We start from the raw sequence: 14,307 nt of genomic DNA, 5'->3' as shown, positions 1-14,307 counted from the left end.
TGGATAGTATACTTGACGACACAGAGGTAGGTAGAGCAGTGGCCTTCCGTACCGTACTGCTATATATACTGGTGGTCACTGTCAGCAAACTGCAAAACTAAAATGCACCACAGGTATAGAATCTAGATGGATAGTATACTTGACGACACAGAGGTAGGAAGAGCAGTGGCCTTCCGTACCGTACTGCTATATATACTGGTGGTCACTGTCAGCAAAACTCTGCACTGTACTCCTCCTATATAATACTGCTGGTCCCCAGTCCCCACAATAAAGCAGTGTGAGCACAGATATATGCAGCACACTGAGCACAGATATGGAGCATTTTTCAGGCAGAGAACGGATAAAACTGGTGGTCACTGATCAGCAAAACTCTGCACTGTACTCCTCCTATATAATACAGCTGCTCCCCAGTCCCCACAATTAAGCAATAAGCACAAATATTTGCAGCAACATTAATAAACGGAGAGGACGCCAGCCACGTCCTCTCCCTAACATTTCCAATGCACGAGTGAAAATGGCGGCGACTCGCGGCTCCTTATATAGAATACGAATCTCGCGAGAATCCGACTGCGAGATGATGACGTTCGGGCGCGCTCGGGTTAACCGAGCCATACGGGAGAATCCGAGTATGCCTCGGACCCGTGTAAAATGGGTGAAGTTCGGGGGGGGTTCGGTTTCCGAGGAACCGAATCCGCTCATCACTAATCTTCACTGAGGTAACGCACAGCACTGCAGCTGTGCGCCATTGCTCCCACACACCTCACATACTCCAGCAGGGCCGGTTCTGGCGTTCTGAGCGCCCCGGGCGGCAATAGGGGGCGTGGCTTCATACAGGGGGCGTGGTCATTTACGCCCCCTGTACAGACTGAAATGATGTGCTGTGCGCGATGACGTCATCGCGTACCGCACAGTAAAGGACCTCTCCACGAAGGGAAACTAGACGCGTACACGTCTAGTTTCCCTTCACAGCGGCAGCGGGGGGCAGCGGCCAGCAGCAGCAGGCGGGCAGCGGGGGGCACACAGCAGCAGCGGATCTTGCACTGGTGCGGCGCCCTCCGGATGGCGCCCTACGCCCTCCGGAAGGTGGCGCCCCGGGCAAAAGTCCTGCTTGCCCGTTGCAAGATCAGCTACTGTACTCCGGTCACTGTAAGGGTGCAGGGCGCAGGGGGGGCGCGCTGGGCAGCAATATAAACCTCTTATTTGGCAAAAGGAGCATATATACAGCTGGACACTGTATATATGCAGGAGCCCCCGCCAATTTTACAGTTTAGCGGGACAGAAGCCCGCCGTCGAGGGGGCGGGGCTTCTCCCTCAGCACTCACCAGCGCCATATTTTTCTCCACAGCACCGCTGAGAGGAAGCTCCCCGGACTCTCCCCTGCTTATACCACGGTAGAAGAGAGGGTTTTAAAGAAGAGGGGGGGGGGGGGCACATAATTCGGCGCAGATAATACAGCGCTACTGGGTAAACATTAAATTGCTGTGTTTTTTCCTGGGTCATATAGCGCTGGGGTGTGTGCTGGCATACTCTCTCTCTGTCTCTCCAAAGTGCCTTGTGGGGGAATTATCTTCAGATGAGCATTCCCTGAGTGTGTGGTGTGTCGGTACGTGTGTGTCGACATGTCTGAGGTAAAAGGCTCTCCTAAGGAGGAGATGGAGCAAATGTGTATGGGAGTGGTGTCTCCGTCGACAACACCGACACCTGATTGGATATGTAAAATTAAGTGCTAAGGTAAATTTATTGCACAAAAGATTAGAGAACAGACAGTGAATCTGCACATGTCTGTCCCTATGTCGCAGAGACCTTCAGAGTCTCACAACGCTCACTATCCAAAATAATAGACACTGATATCGACACGGAGTCGGACTCCAGTGTCGACTACGATAATGCAAAGTTACAGCCAAAACTGGCAGAAAAGTATTCAATATATGATTATTGTAATAAAAGATGTTTTGCATATCACTGATGACTCATCTGTCCCTGACACGAGGGTACACATGTTTAAGGGGAAGAAAGCTGAGGTAAATTTCCCTCCTCTCATAAAGAAAAAGAGCGGGAATCTCCAGACAAGAGACTGCAGATTCCCACAAAGAATTCTCAGGGAGTATCCTTTCCCTACTAGGGCCAGGATACGATGGGAATCTTCCCCTAGGGTGGACAAAGCTTCGTCACGTTTACCCAAAAGGTAGCGCTGACTTAACAGCTATCCTCAGGGATCCTGCAGATAGCATGCAGTAAAAGTACTTTGAAGTCCATTTACACACATTCTGGTACACTACTCAGACCGGCGATTGTGTCGGCATGGGTTTATAGCGCTGTAGCAGCGTGGACAGATACCTTATCAGCGGAGATTGAAACCCTAGATAAGGATACCATGTTATTGACCCTAGTGTGTGTATGTATGTATGTATATATATATATATATATATATATATAAAACATGCCCAAAGAGACATTAGTCTACTGGGTTCTCTAGTCAACGCTATGTCGATTTCTGCTAGACGTGTCCTGGGGAACATGCAATGGACAGGTGATGCCGACTAAAAGAGGCATATGGAAGGTTTACCTTACAAGGCGGAGGAATTGTGTGGAGAAGGGCTCTCGAACCTGGTCTCCACAGCTATAGCTGGTAATTCTGATCTTTTGCCTTATATTCCCTCACAGCCTAAGAAAGCACGACATTATCAAATGCAGTCATTTCAGTCGCAGAATAACAAGAAAGTACGAGGAGCGTCCTTTCTTACCAGAGGTAAGGGCACAGGGCACAGCTAGTTCCCAGGAACAGAAGTCCTCCCCGGCCTCTACTACATCCACCGCAAGACGCTGGAGCTCCGCTAAGGTAGTCCGCCCCAGTGGGAGCACGTCTTCGACTCTTCAGCCACATCTGAGTTCACTCACAGGTGGATCCCGGGGCAATAAAAATTGTTTCTCAGGGTTACAAGCTGGAATTCGAAAGGTGCCTCCTCCCCAGTTTTTCCTTATCGGACCTACCGGCTTCTCCCCCAGAAAGGGAGATAATATTAAATACAATTCACACATTGTATCTCCAACAGGTGGTGCTCAAGGTTCCCCTCCTGCAACAAGGAAGGCGATATGACTCAACCTTGGCTGTAGTCCCGAAACCGTACGGTTCGGTCAGACCTATTTTAAAATTAAAATCTCTGAACCTATACGGGAAATGGTTCAAATTTAAAGTGGAATCGCCCAGAGCGATCATCGCCAGCCTGGAAGGGGGGGATTTGATGGTGTATCTAGACATAAAGGCTGCATACCTTCATGTTCCCATTTATCCACCCCATCAGGCGTACCTGACAATTGTGGTACAGCATTGTCATTACCAATTTCAGGGTAATTGGCGGAAATAATGGTGCTCCTACGCAAGCAAGGAGTCACAGTTATCCCATACTTGGACGATCTCCTAATAAGGGCGAGATCAAAAGAGCAGTTGTTCAACAGCGTGTCACTTTCGCTGAAGGTGTCATAGCAACATGGCTGGATTCTCAATTTCCCGAGGTCACAGTTGGTTCCTATAACTCGTCTGCCCTTCTTGGGTATGATTCTGGATACAGACCAGAAATGGGTTTACCTTCAGATAGAGAAGGCCCAGGAACTCATGACTCTAGTCAGGGACCTATTGATACCAAGACAGGTGTCAGTGCTTTACTGCACTCGAGTCCTGGGAAAAACATTCCAGGTTCCATGCGAGGACTTCAAATGGGACCTACTGGACAAGTGGTCTGGGTCACATCTACAGATTCATCAGTTGATCACCCTATCCCCCAGGGCCAGGGTATCTCTCCTGTGGTGGCTGCAGAGTGCTCACCTTCTAGAGGGCCGCAGATTCGGCATTCAGGACTGTATTCTGGGGACCACGGACGCGAGCCTCCGAGGCTGGAGAGCAGTCACACAGGGAAGAAATTTCCAAGGTCTTTGGTCAAGTCAAGAGACTTGTCTTCACATCAACATATTGGAAGTAAGGGCCATATACAACGCCCTACGTCAAGCGGAGACCTTTCTTCGCGACCAACCAGTTCTGATCCAGTCAGACCACCTCACCGCAGTAGCTCATGTAAACCGCCAAGGCGGCACAAGGAGCAGAGTGGCGATGGCGGAAGCCACCAGAATTCTTCGCTGGGCGGAGAATCATGTAAGAGCACTGTTAACAGTGTTCATTCCGGAAGTGAACAACTGGGAAGCAGACTTCCTCACCAGACATTCGTCCTGGAGAGTGGAGACTTCATCAAGAAGTCTTCGCACAGATTGCAGTTCGGTGGGGACTGCCACAGATAGACATGATGGCGTCCCGCCTCAACAAAAAGCTGCAGAGTTATTGCACCTGGTCAAGAGACCCTCGGGCAGTAGCGGTAGACGCCCTAGTGACACCGTGGGTGTTCCAGTCAGTCTATGTATTTCCTCCTCTTCCTCTCATACCCTAGGGTGGAGAATAATAAGAAAAAGGAGGAGTGAGAACAATCCTCATTGTTCCAGATTGGCCACGAAGGATCTGGTATCCGGATCTGCAGGAAATGCTTACAGAAGATCCGTGGCCTCTTCCTCTAAGGCAGGACCTGTTGCAACAGGGCCCATGTCTGTTCCAAGACTTACCGCGGCTGCGTTTGACGGCATGGCGGTTGAACACCGGATCCTAGCGGAAAAAGGCATTCCGGATGAGGTCATTCCTACGCTGATAAAGGCTAGGAAGGAGGTGACATCTAAACATTATCACCGTATATGGCGAAAATATGTTTCTTGGTGTGAGGCCAGGAATGCTCCTACGGAAGAATTCCATCTGGGCCGTTTCCTTCACTTCCTACAAACTGGAGTGAATTTCGGCCTAAAACTTAGGCTCCATTAAGGTTCAGATTTCGGCCCTATCCATTTTCTTTCAAAAAGAATTGGCTTCTATCCCAGAGGTTCAGACTTTTGTGAGTGGAGTGCTGCATTTTCAGCCTCCTTTTGTACCTCTGGTGGAGCCCTGGGACCTTAACGTGGTGTTAAGTTTCCTTAAGTTACACTGGTTTGAACCACCTAAAACGGTAGAGTAAGAATATCTCACTTGGAAGGTGGTCATGTTATTAGCCTTGGCTTCGGCTAGGCAAGTGTCGGAATTGGCGGCTTTGTCTCATAAAAGCCCCTATCTGGTTTTCCATGTCGATAGAGCGGAGTTGCGGACACGTCCTCAATTCCTGCCTAAGGTGGTATCATCCTTTCATATGAACCAGCCTATTGTGGTGCCTGTGGCTACGCGTGACTTGGAGGACTCCAAGTCCCTAGATGTGGTCAGGGCTTTGAAAATTTACGTAGCCAGAATGGCTAGAGTCAGAAAAACAGAATCACTGTTTGACCTGTATGCTGCCAACAAGCTTGGCGCTCCTGCTTCAAAGCAGACTATTGCCCGCTGGATTTGTAACACCATTCAGCAGGCTCATTCTACGGCTGGATTGTCGTTGCCTAAATCGGTTAGGACCCATTCGACTAGGAAGGTGGGCTCTTTTTGGGCGGCTGCCCGAGGGGTCTCGGCATTACAGTTGTGCTGAGCTGCTACTTGGTCGGGTTGAAACACCTTTGCAAAATTCTATAAGTTTGATACCCTGGCTGAGGAGGACCTCATGTTTGCTCAATCGGTGCTGCAGAGTCATCCGCACTCTTCCGCCCGTTTGGGAGCTTTGGTATAATCCCCATGGTCCTTACGGAGTCCCCAGCATCCTCTAGGACGTTAGAGAAAATAATATTTTAAACCTATGGGTAAATCTTTTTCTCGTAGTCCGTAGAGGATGCTGGGCGCCCGTCCCAAGTGCGGACTACTTCTGCAATACTTGTATATAGTTATTGCTTCAATAAGGGTTATGTTATAGTTGCATCGGTCCTGAACTGATGCTATGTTATTTCATACTGTTAACTGGGTAGTTTATCACAAGTTATACGGTGTGATTGGTGTGGCTGGTATGAATCTTGCCCTTGGATTAACAAAATCCTTTCCTCATACTGTCAGTCTCCTCTGGGCACAGTTTCTCTAACTGAGGTCTGGAGGAGGGGCATAGAGGGAGGAGAGAGTGCACACTAGAGATGTGCACTTGAAATTTTTCGGGTTTTGTGTTTTGGTTTTGGGTTCGGTTCCGCGGCCGTGTTTTGGGTTCGACCGCGTTTTGGCAAAGCCTCACCGAATTTTTTTTGTCGGATTCGGGTGTGTTTTGGATTCGGGTGTTTTTTTAAAAAAACACTAAAAAACAGCTTCAATCATAGAATTTGGGGGTCATTTTGATCCCAAAGTATTATTAACCTCAAAAACCATAATTTCCACTCATTTTCAGTCTATTCTGAATACCTCACACCTCACAATATTATTTTTAGTCCTAAAATTTGCACCGAGGTCGCTGGATGACTAAGCTAAGCGACCCTAGTGGCCGACACAAACACCTGGCCCATCTAGGAGTGGCACTGCAGTGTCACGCAGGATGGCCCTTCCAAAAAACACTCCCCAAACAGCACATGACGCAAAGAAAAAAAGAGGCGCAATGAGGTAGCTGTGTGAGTAAGATAAGCGACCCTAGTGGCCGACACAAACACCTGGCCCATCTAGGAGTGGCACTGCAGTGTCACGCAGGATGGCCCTTCCAAAAAACACTCCCCAAACAGCACATGACGCAAAGAAGAAAAAAAGAGGCGCAATGAGGTAGCTGTGTGAGTAAGCTAAGCGACCCTAGTGGCCGACACAAACACCTGGCCCATCTAGGAGTGGCACTGCAGTGTCATGCAGGATGGCCCTTCCAAAAAACACTCCCCAAACAGCACATGACGCAAAGAAAAAAAGAGGCGCAATGAGGTAGCTGTGTGAGTAAGATAAGCGACCCTAGTGGCCGACACAAACACCTGGCCCATCTAGGAGTGGCACTGCAGTGTCACGCAGGATGGCCCTTCCAAAAAACACTCCCCAAACAGCACATGACGCAAAGAAAAAAAGAGGCGCAATGAGGTAGCTGTGTGAGTAAGATAAGCGACCCTAGTGGCCGACACAAACACCTGGCCCATCTAGGAGTGGCACTGCAGTGTCACGCAGGATGGCCCTTCCAAAAAACACTCCCCAAACAGCACATGACGCAAATAAAAATGAAAGAAAAAAGAGGTGCAAGATGGAATTGTCCTTGGGCCCTCCCACCCACCCTTATGTTGTATAAACAGGACATGCACACTTTAACCAACCCATCATTTCAGTGACAGGGTCTGCCACACGACTGTGACTGAAATGACGGGTTGGTTTGGACCCCCACCGAAAAAGAAGCAATTAATCTCTCCTTGCACAAACTGGCTCTACAGAGGCAAGATGTCCACCTCATCATCATCCTCTGATATATCACCGTGTACATCCCCCTCCTCACAGATTATCAATTCGTCCCCACTGGAATCCACCATCTCAGCTCCCTGTGTACTTTGTGGAGGCAATTGCTGCTGGTCAATGTCTCCACGGAGGAATTGATTATAATTCATTTTAATGAACATCATCTTCTCCACATTTTCTGGAAGTAACCTCTTACGCCGATTGCTGACAAGGTGAGCGGCGGCACTAAACACTCTTTCGGAGTACACACTTGTGGGAGGGCAACTTAGGTAGAATAAAGCCAGTTTGTGCAAGGGCCTCCAAATTGCCTTTTTCCTGCCAGTATAAGTACGGACTGTCTGACGTGCCTACTTGGATGCGGTCACTCATATAATCCTCCACCATTCTTTCAATGGGGAGAGAATCATATGCAGTGACAGTAGACGACATGTCCGTAATCGTTGTCAGGTCCTTCAGTCCGGACCAGATGTCAGCATCAGCAGTCGCTCCAGACTGCCCTGCATCACCGCCAGCGGGTGGGCTCGGAATTCTGAGCCTTTTCCTCGCACCCCCAGTTGCGGGAGAATGTGAAGGAGGAGATGTTGACAGGTCGCGTTCCGCTTGACTTGACAATTTTGTCACCAGCAGGTCTTTGAACCCCAGCAGACTTGTGTCTGCCGGAAAGAGAGATCCAAGGTAGGTTTTAAATCTAGGATCGAGCACGGTGGCCAAAATGTAGTGCTCTGATTTCAACAGATTGACCACCCGTGAATCCTTGTTAAGCGAATTAAGGGCTCCATCCACAAGTCCCACATGCCTAGCGGAATCGCTCCCTTTTAGCTCCTTCTTCAATGCCTCCAGCTTCTTCTGCAAAAGCCTGATGAGGGGAATGACCTGACTCAGGCTGGCAGTGTCTGAACTGACTTCACGTGTGGCAAGTTCAAAAGGTTGCAGAACCTTGCACAACGTTGAAATCATTCTCCACTGCGCTTGAGACAGGTACATTCCACCTCCTATATCGTGCTCAATTGTATAGGCTTGAATGGCCTTTTGCTGCTCCTCCAACCTCTGAAGCATATATAGGGTTGAATTCCACCTCGTTACCACTTCTTGCTTCAGATGATGGCAGGGCAGGTTCAGGCGTTTTTGGTGGTGCTCCAGTCTTCTGTACGTGGTGCCTGTACGCCGAAAGTGTCCCGCAATTCTTCTGGCCACCGACAGCATCCACTTGTCCACATGTCCGTGGTTAAGTGGACATTGGGTACAACTGCATTTTTTAGGACACTGGTGAGTCTTTTTCTGACGTCCGTGTACATTCTCGGTATCGCCTGCCTAGAGAAGTGGAACCTAGATGGTATTTGGTAACGGGGGCACACTACCTCAAGAAATTGTCTAGTTCCCTGTGAACTAACGGCGGATACCGGACGCACGTCTAACACCAACATAGTTGTCAAGGCCTCAGTTATCCGCTTTGCAACAGGATGACTGCTGTGATATTTCATCTTCCTCGCAAAGGACTGTTGGACAGTCAATTGCTTGGTGGAAGTAGTAAAAGTGGGCTTACGACTTCCCCTCTGGGATGACCATCGACTCCCAGCAGCAACAACAGCAGCGCCAGCAGCAGTAGGCGTTACACGCAAGGATGCATCGGAGGAATCCCAGGCAGGAGAGGACTCGTCAGAATTGCCAGTGACATGGCCTGCAGGACTATTGGCATTCCTGGGGAAGGAGGAAATTGACACTGAGGGAGTTGGTGGGGTGGTTTGCGTGAGCTTGGTTACAAGAGGAAGGGATTTACTGGTCAGTGGACTGCTTCCGCTGTCGCCCAAAGTTTTTGAACTTGTCACTGACTTATTATGAATGCGCTGCAGGTGACGTATAAGGGAGGATGTTCCGAGGTGGTTAACGTCCTTACCCCTACTTATTACAGCTTGACAAAGGCAACACACGGCTTGACAAATGTTGTCCGCATTTCTGGTGAAATACTTCCACACCGAAGAGCTGATTTTTTTGGTATTTTCACCAGGCATGTCAACGGCCCTATTCCTCCCACGGACAACAGGTGTCTCCCCGGGTGCCTGACTTAAACAAACCACCTCACCATCAGAATCCTCCTTGTCAATTTCCTCCCCAGCGCCAGCAACACCCATATCCTCCTCATCCTGGTGTACTTCAACACTGACATCTTCAATCTGACTATCAGGAACTGGACTGCGGGTGCTCCTTCCAGCACTTGCAGGGGGCGTGCAAATGGTGGAAGGCGCATGCTCTTCACGTCCAGTGTTGGGAAGGTCAGGCATCGCAACCGACACAATTGGACTCTCCTTGTGGATTTGGGATTTCGAAGAACGCACAGTTCTTTGCGGTGCTTTTGCCAGCTTGAGTCTTTTCATTTTTCTAGCGAGAGGCTGAGTGCTTCCATCCTCATGTGAAGCTGAACCACTAGCCATGAACATAGGCCAGGACCTCAGCCGTTCCTTGCCACTCCGTGTGGTAAATGGCATATTGGCAAGTTTACGCTTCTCCTCCGACAATTTTATTTTAGATTTTGGAGTCCTTTTTTTACTGATATTTGGTGTTTTGGATTTTACATGCTCTGTACTATGACATTGGGCATCGGCCTTGGCAGACGACGTTGCTGGCATTTCATCGTCTCGGCCATGACTAGTGGCAGCAGCTTCAGCACGAGGTGGAAGTGGATCTTGATCTTTCCCTAATTTTGGAACCTCAACATTTTTGTTCTCCATATTTTAATAGGCACAACTAAAAGGCACCTCAGGTAAACAATGGAGATGGATGGATACTAGTATACTTATGGATGGACCAGCGACTGCCGACACAGAGGTAGCTACAGCCGTGGACTACCGTACTGTGTCTGCTGCTAATATAGACTGGATGATAATGAGATGAAATTAATATATATATATATATATATATATATATATAATATCACTAGTACTGCAGCCGGACAGGTATATATATTTATTATGTAATGACTGATGATGGACCTGCTGGACACTGTCAGCTCAGCAGCACCGCAGACTGCTACAGTAAGCTACTATAGTAGTATGTCTCAAGAAGAAAGAAAAAGAAAAAAAAACACGGGTAGGTGGTATACAATTATGGATGGACCAGCGACTGCCGACACAGAGGTAGCTACAGCCGTGGACTACCGTACTGTGTCTGCTGCTAATATAGACTGGATGATAATGAGATGAAATTAATATATATATATATATATAATATCACTAGTACTGCAGCCGGACAGGTATATATATTTATTATGTAATGACTGATGACGGACCTGCTGGACACTGTCAGCTCAGCAGCACCGCAGACTGCTACAGTAAGCTACTATAGTAGTATGTATCAAGAAGAAAGAAAGAAAAAATAACACGGGTAGGTGGTATACAATTATGGATGGACCAGCGACTGCCGACACAGAGGTAGCTACAGCCGTGGACTACCGTACTGTGTCTGCTGCTAATATAGACTGGATGATAATGAGATGAAATTAATATATATATATATATATATAATATCACTAGTACTGCAGCCGGACAGGTATATATATTTATTATGTAATGACTGATGACGGACCTGCTGGACACTGTCAGCTCAGCAGCACCGCAGACTGCTACAGTAAGCTACTATAGTAGTATGTATCAAGAAGAAAGAAAAAAAAAAAAACACGGGTAGGTGGTATACAATTATGGATGGACCAGCGACTGCCGACACAGAGGTAGCTACAGCCGTGGACTACCGTACTGTGTCTGCTGCTAATATAGACTGGATGATAATGAGATGAAATTAATATATATATATATATATATATATATATATATATATAATATCACTAGTACTGCAGCCGGACAGGTATATATATTTATTATGTAATGACTGATGACGGACCTGCTGGACACTGTCAGCTCAGCAGCACCGCAGACTGCTACAGTAAGCTACTATAGTAGTATGTATCAAGAAAAAAAAAAAAAAAACACGGGTAGGTGGTATACAATTATGGATGGACCAGCGACTGCCGACACAGAGGTAGCTACAGCCATGGACTACCGTACTGTGTCTGCTGCTAATATAGACTGGATGATAATGAGATGAAATTAATATATATATATATATAATATCACTAGTACTGCAGCCGGACAGGTATATATATTTATTATGTAATGACTGATGACGGACCTGCTGGACACTGTCAGCTCAGCAGCACCGCAGACTGCTACAGTAAGCTACTATAGTAGTATGTATCAAGAAGAAAGAAAAAAAAAAAACACGGGTAGGTGGTATACAATTATATATATATTATATACAATTATATATATATATATATATATATATATTAAACTGGTGGTGATTAATTAAACTGGTGGTCAGGTCACTGGTCACACTATCAGCAACTTGCAAGTAGTACTCCTAAGCAGACAATCACAATATATATACTGGTGGTCAGTGTGGTCACAATGGCAGTGTGGCACTCTGGCAGCAAAAGTGTGCACTGTACGTTAAAATATGTACTCCTGCTCTCAAACTCTAACTGCTCCCCACTGTCTCCCCCACAAGTCAGATATACAGTCACACTATCACTTCAGCAAGTAGTAGTACTCCTCCTAATGCTCCCCAAAATTACTAAAGTAAATACTGTGTCTCTCTCTACTCTAGTCTCACTCTCTTCTCTATAAACGGAGAGGACGCCAGCCACGTCCTCTCCCTATCAATCTCAATGCACGTGTGAAAATGGCGGCGACGCGCGGCTCCTTATATAGAATCCGAGTCTCGCGATAGAATCCGAGCCTCGCGAGAATCCGACAGCGGGATGATGACGTTCGGGCGCGCTCGGGTTAACCGAGCAAGGCGGGAAGATCCGAGTCGCTCGGACCCGTGTAAAAAAACATGAAGTTCGGGCGGGTTCGGATTCCGAGGAACCGAACCCGCTCATCTCTAGTGCACACCCAGGTCTAAAGACTTTTTTAAAGTGCCCATGTCTCCTGCGGAGCCCGTCTATCCCCATGGTCCTTACGGAGTCCCCAGCATCCTCTACAGACTACGAGAAAAAGATTTACCGGTAGGTTTAAAATATATTTTTTTTTCCTGTCACTATGTCATCCTCTGCGTGGGCAGACATATGCAAATACAGAAACAGATGTGTAGGGAGTAGTCCAAACTTGCGCTATGCAGCTTAGATGTAACAGATTTCGAAATAAATGTCACCACATTTAGATAAGCAAACAGAAACTAGAAATTTGAAATACTGTCATACACCACAAGTGCTAAAATTAGTAAAATATCACCATAACAACCCTTTTGAGTTGAATGGAGGAGTTGTGTCCCCGGTTCGGATCAATTGAATGTAAGATCTCCAAACATGGATGACATGAAAAATAGGATAACAACAACAACCAATGTGTAGTAACTGTTACCAAAGCTTAATATGGTTAATAAAGTAAATAAAGCTCCACTAAAAGACTGAAGTGAATTCAAAGCGTACCCCACTCACACTTTAGAATGGGGACATTAATCGAATGCGATTAATGTCTTTGTCTGGCTATATAATCCTACTGTGTAAATTCAATTGTTTACATTGTGCAATGTCTAACAAAAAGGGCAGGAAATTTGCAATTAGGAGCCTTCATGGACAGCATTCACTACCCGACAGGGTACTCTAGTGGAGCGCCATGCACCCCCTATGGGGCCGCCTGTGCAATTACCCCCACAAATAGTGCCCATGGTTAATCCGTCTTGGGCGGAAAATTTTTCTAACCAACTGCATCAACTAAACCAGTCCCTGGTTAGACCAAAATCTTCCTCTGGTCACTCCCGTGCCCCTGGTCCCTTTAAGCGGGCTGCTTCCTCCTCAGTCTACAAACCCCTCTGATGTCTCATCTGAAGAGAAGGGGGAGCATACTGTCCTGTCGGACACTGAATCCTGTGTTACTGACGAGGAATCTCGCTTATTAATGTCCCTTCCCTGATGGTTGCTCTTAAGCATATCCTGCAAATCACAGATGAGGAGGAATTCACTACTATGGCAAAGAAAACTGACAAATTTAAACAGCAGAAGGTGGTTAAAACTGTATTACCCCATTCTGATCATCTAGTGGACGTCAGACCCTGGTGTAATCCTGGGAAGAAATTCCCTATTCCTAACTGGGCCTTGGCTCGCTACCCTCTCTCTGCAGAGTTGTGTAACAAATGGGAGACTCCGCCACTAGTGGATTCTCATGTCACCCGTCAAGTGGTGTCATCCACTCTGCCTGTCACCACTGTCACCCCGCTGAGGGAGCCGACAGATAAGCGTGTTGAAGGATGCCTGAAATCTGTATTATTCCTTAAAGGGGCTATTCTATAGCTGCCTCATGGGCATCAAAAGGTATTGTATCGTGGGTTCAGGCGTTAGAGGAAAAGCTTCTCGAGGTTATCTCTGAAAATGCCAGACAATACCTGCCTCATATTACCACCACCTCTTATCACATTCAAGATGTGTCCTCTTAGGCGGGAGTATTGGCGGCCAAGGCGTCAGCTACGTCTGTCCTGGAATGCCACATACTATGGTTGAGGTCGTGGAAAGTGGACTTGGACTCCAAGAAGACTTTGGAAGTCCTCGCCTTCACTGGAGACATTTTGTTTGGGGAAGACATATATAAAATTGTGTCTGAACTGGCAGCTGCTAAGACAGCTTTTCTTCCCACTACTAATCCTTCTCAGACAAAAAGTACCACTTTTCGTTCCTTTTGGCCTCAAGGGAAAGTGAAAGGTCAGACATACCCGAGACAATCTCGTATTTCCAAAACCTCCAAGCCCAAGGCGAAGCAGTCTTGGGCAGCCTGTCAGACTGCTGCATGACGGGGTGGGCCTGCCCCAGGTTGGGAGGCCAACTTCTGCAGTTCACCCAAGTTTGGCTCACGACCACTTCAGATGCTTGGGTAATGGAAGTTGACTCTCACGGGTATGCTGTCTCATTCAAGAGACATCCCCCT

At 47.4% G+C, this 14,307-nt stretch overlaps 1 protein-coding gene across 2 annotated transcripts in view; it reads left to right on the top strand.

Moving 5' to 3' along the window:
- Positions 1-14,307, top strand: part of LOC135047970 (arylsulfatase H-like) — a 283,561-nt gene that overhangs the window by 203,977 nt on the left and 65,277 nt on the right. The gene's annotated exons all lie outside the window — the stretch shown is intronic.

This window comes from Pseudophryne corroboree, chromosome 2 (assembly GCF_028390025.1).
Source record: "Pseudophryne corroboree isolate aPseCor3 chromosome 2, aPseCor3.hap2, whole genome shotgun sequence".
NCBI lineage: Eukaryota > Metazoa > Chordata > Amphibia > Anura > Myobatrachidae > Pseudophryne > Pseudophryne corroboree.
This window is presented reverse-complemented; position numbering and strand designations above follow the sequence as displayed.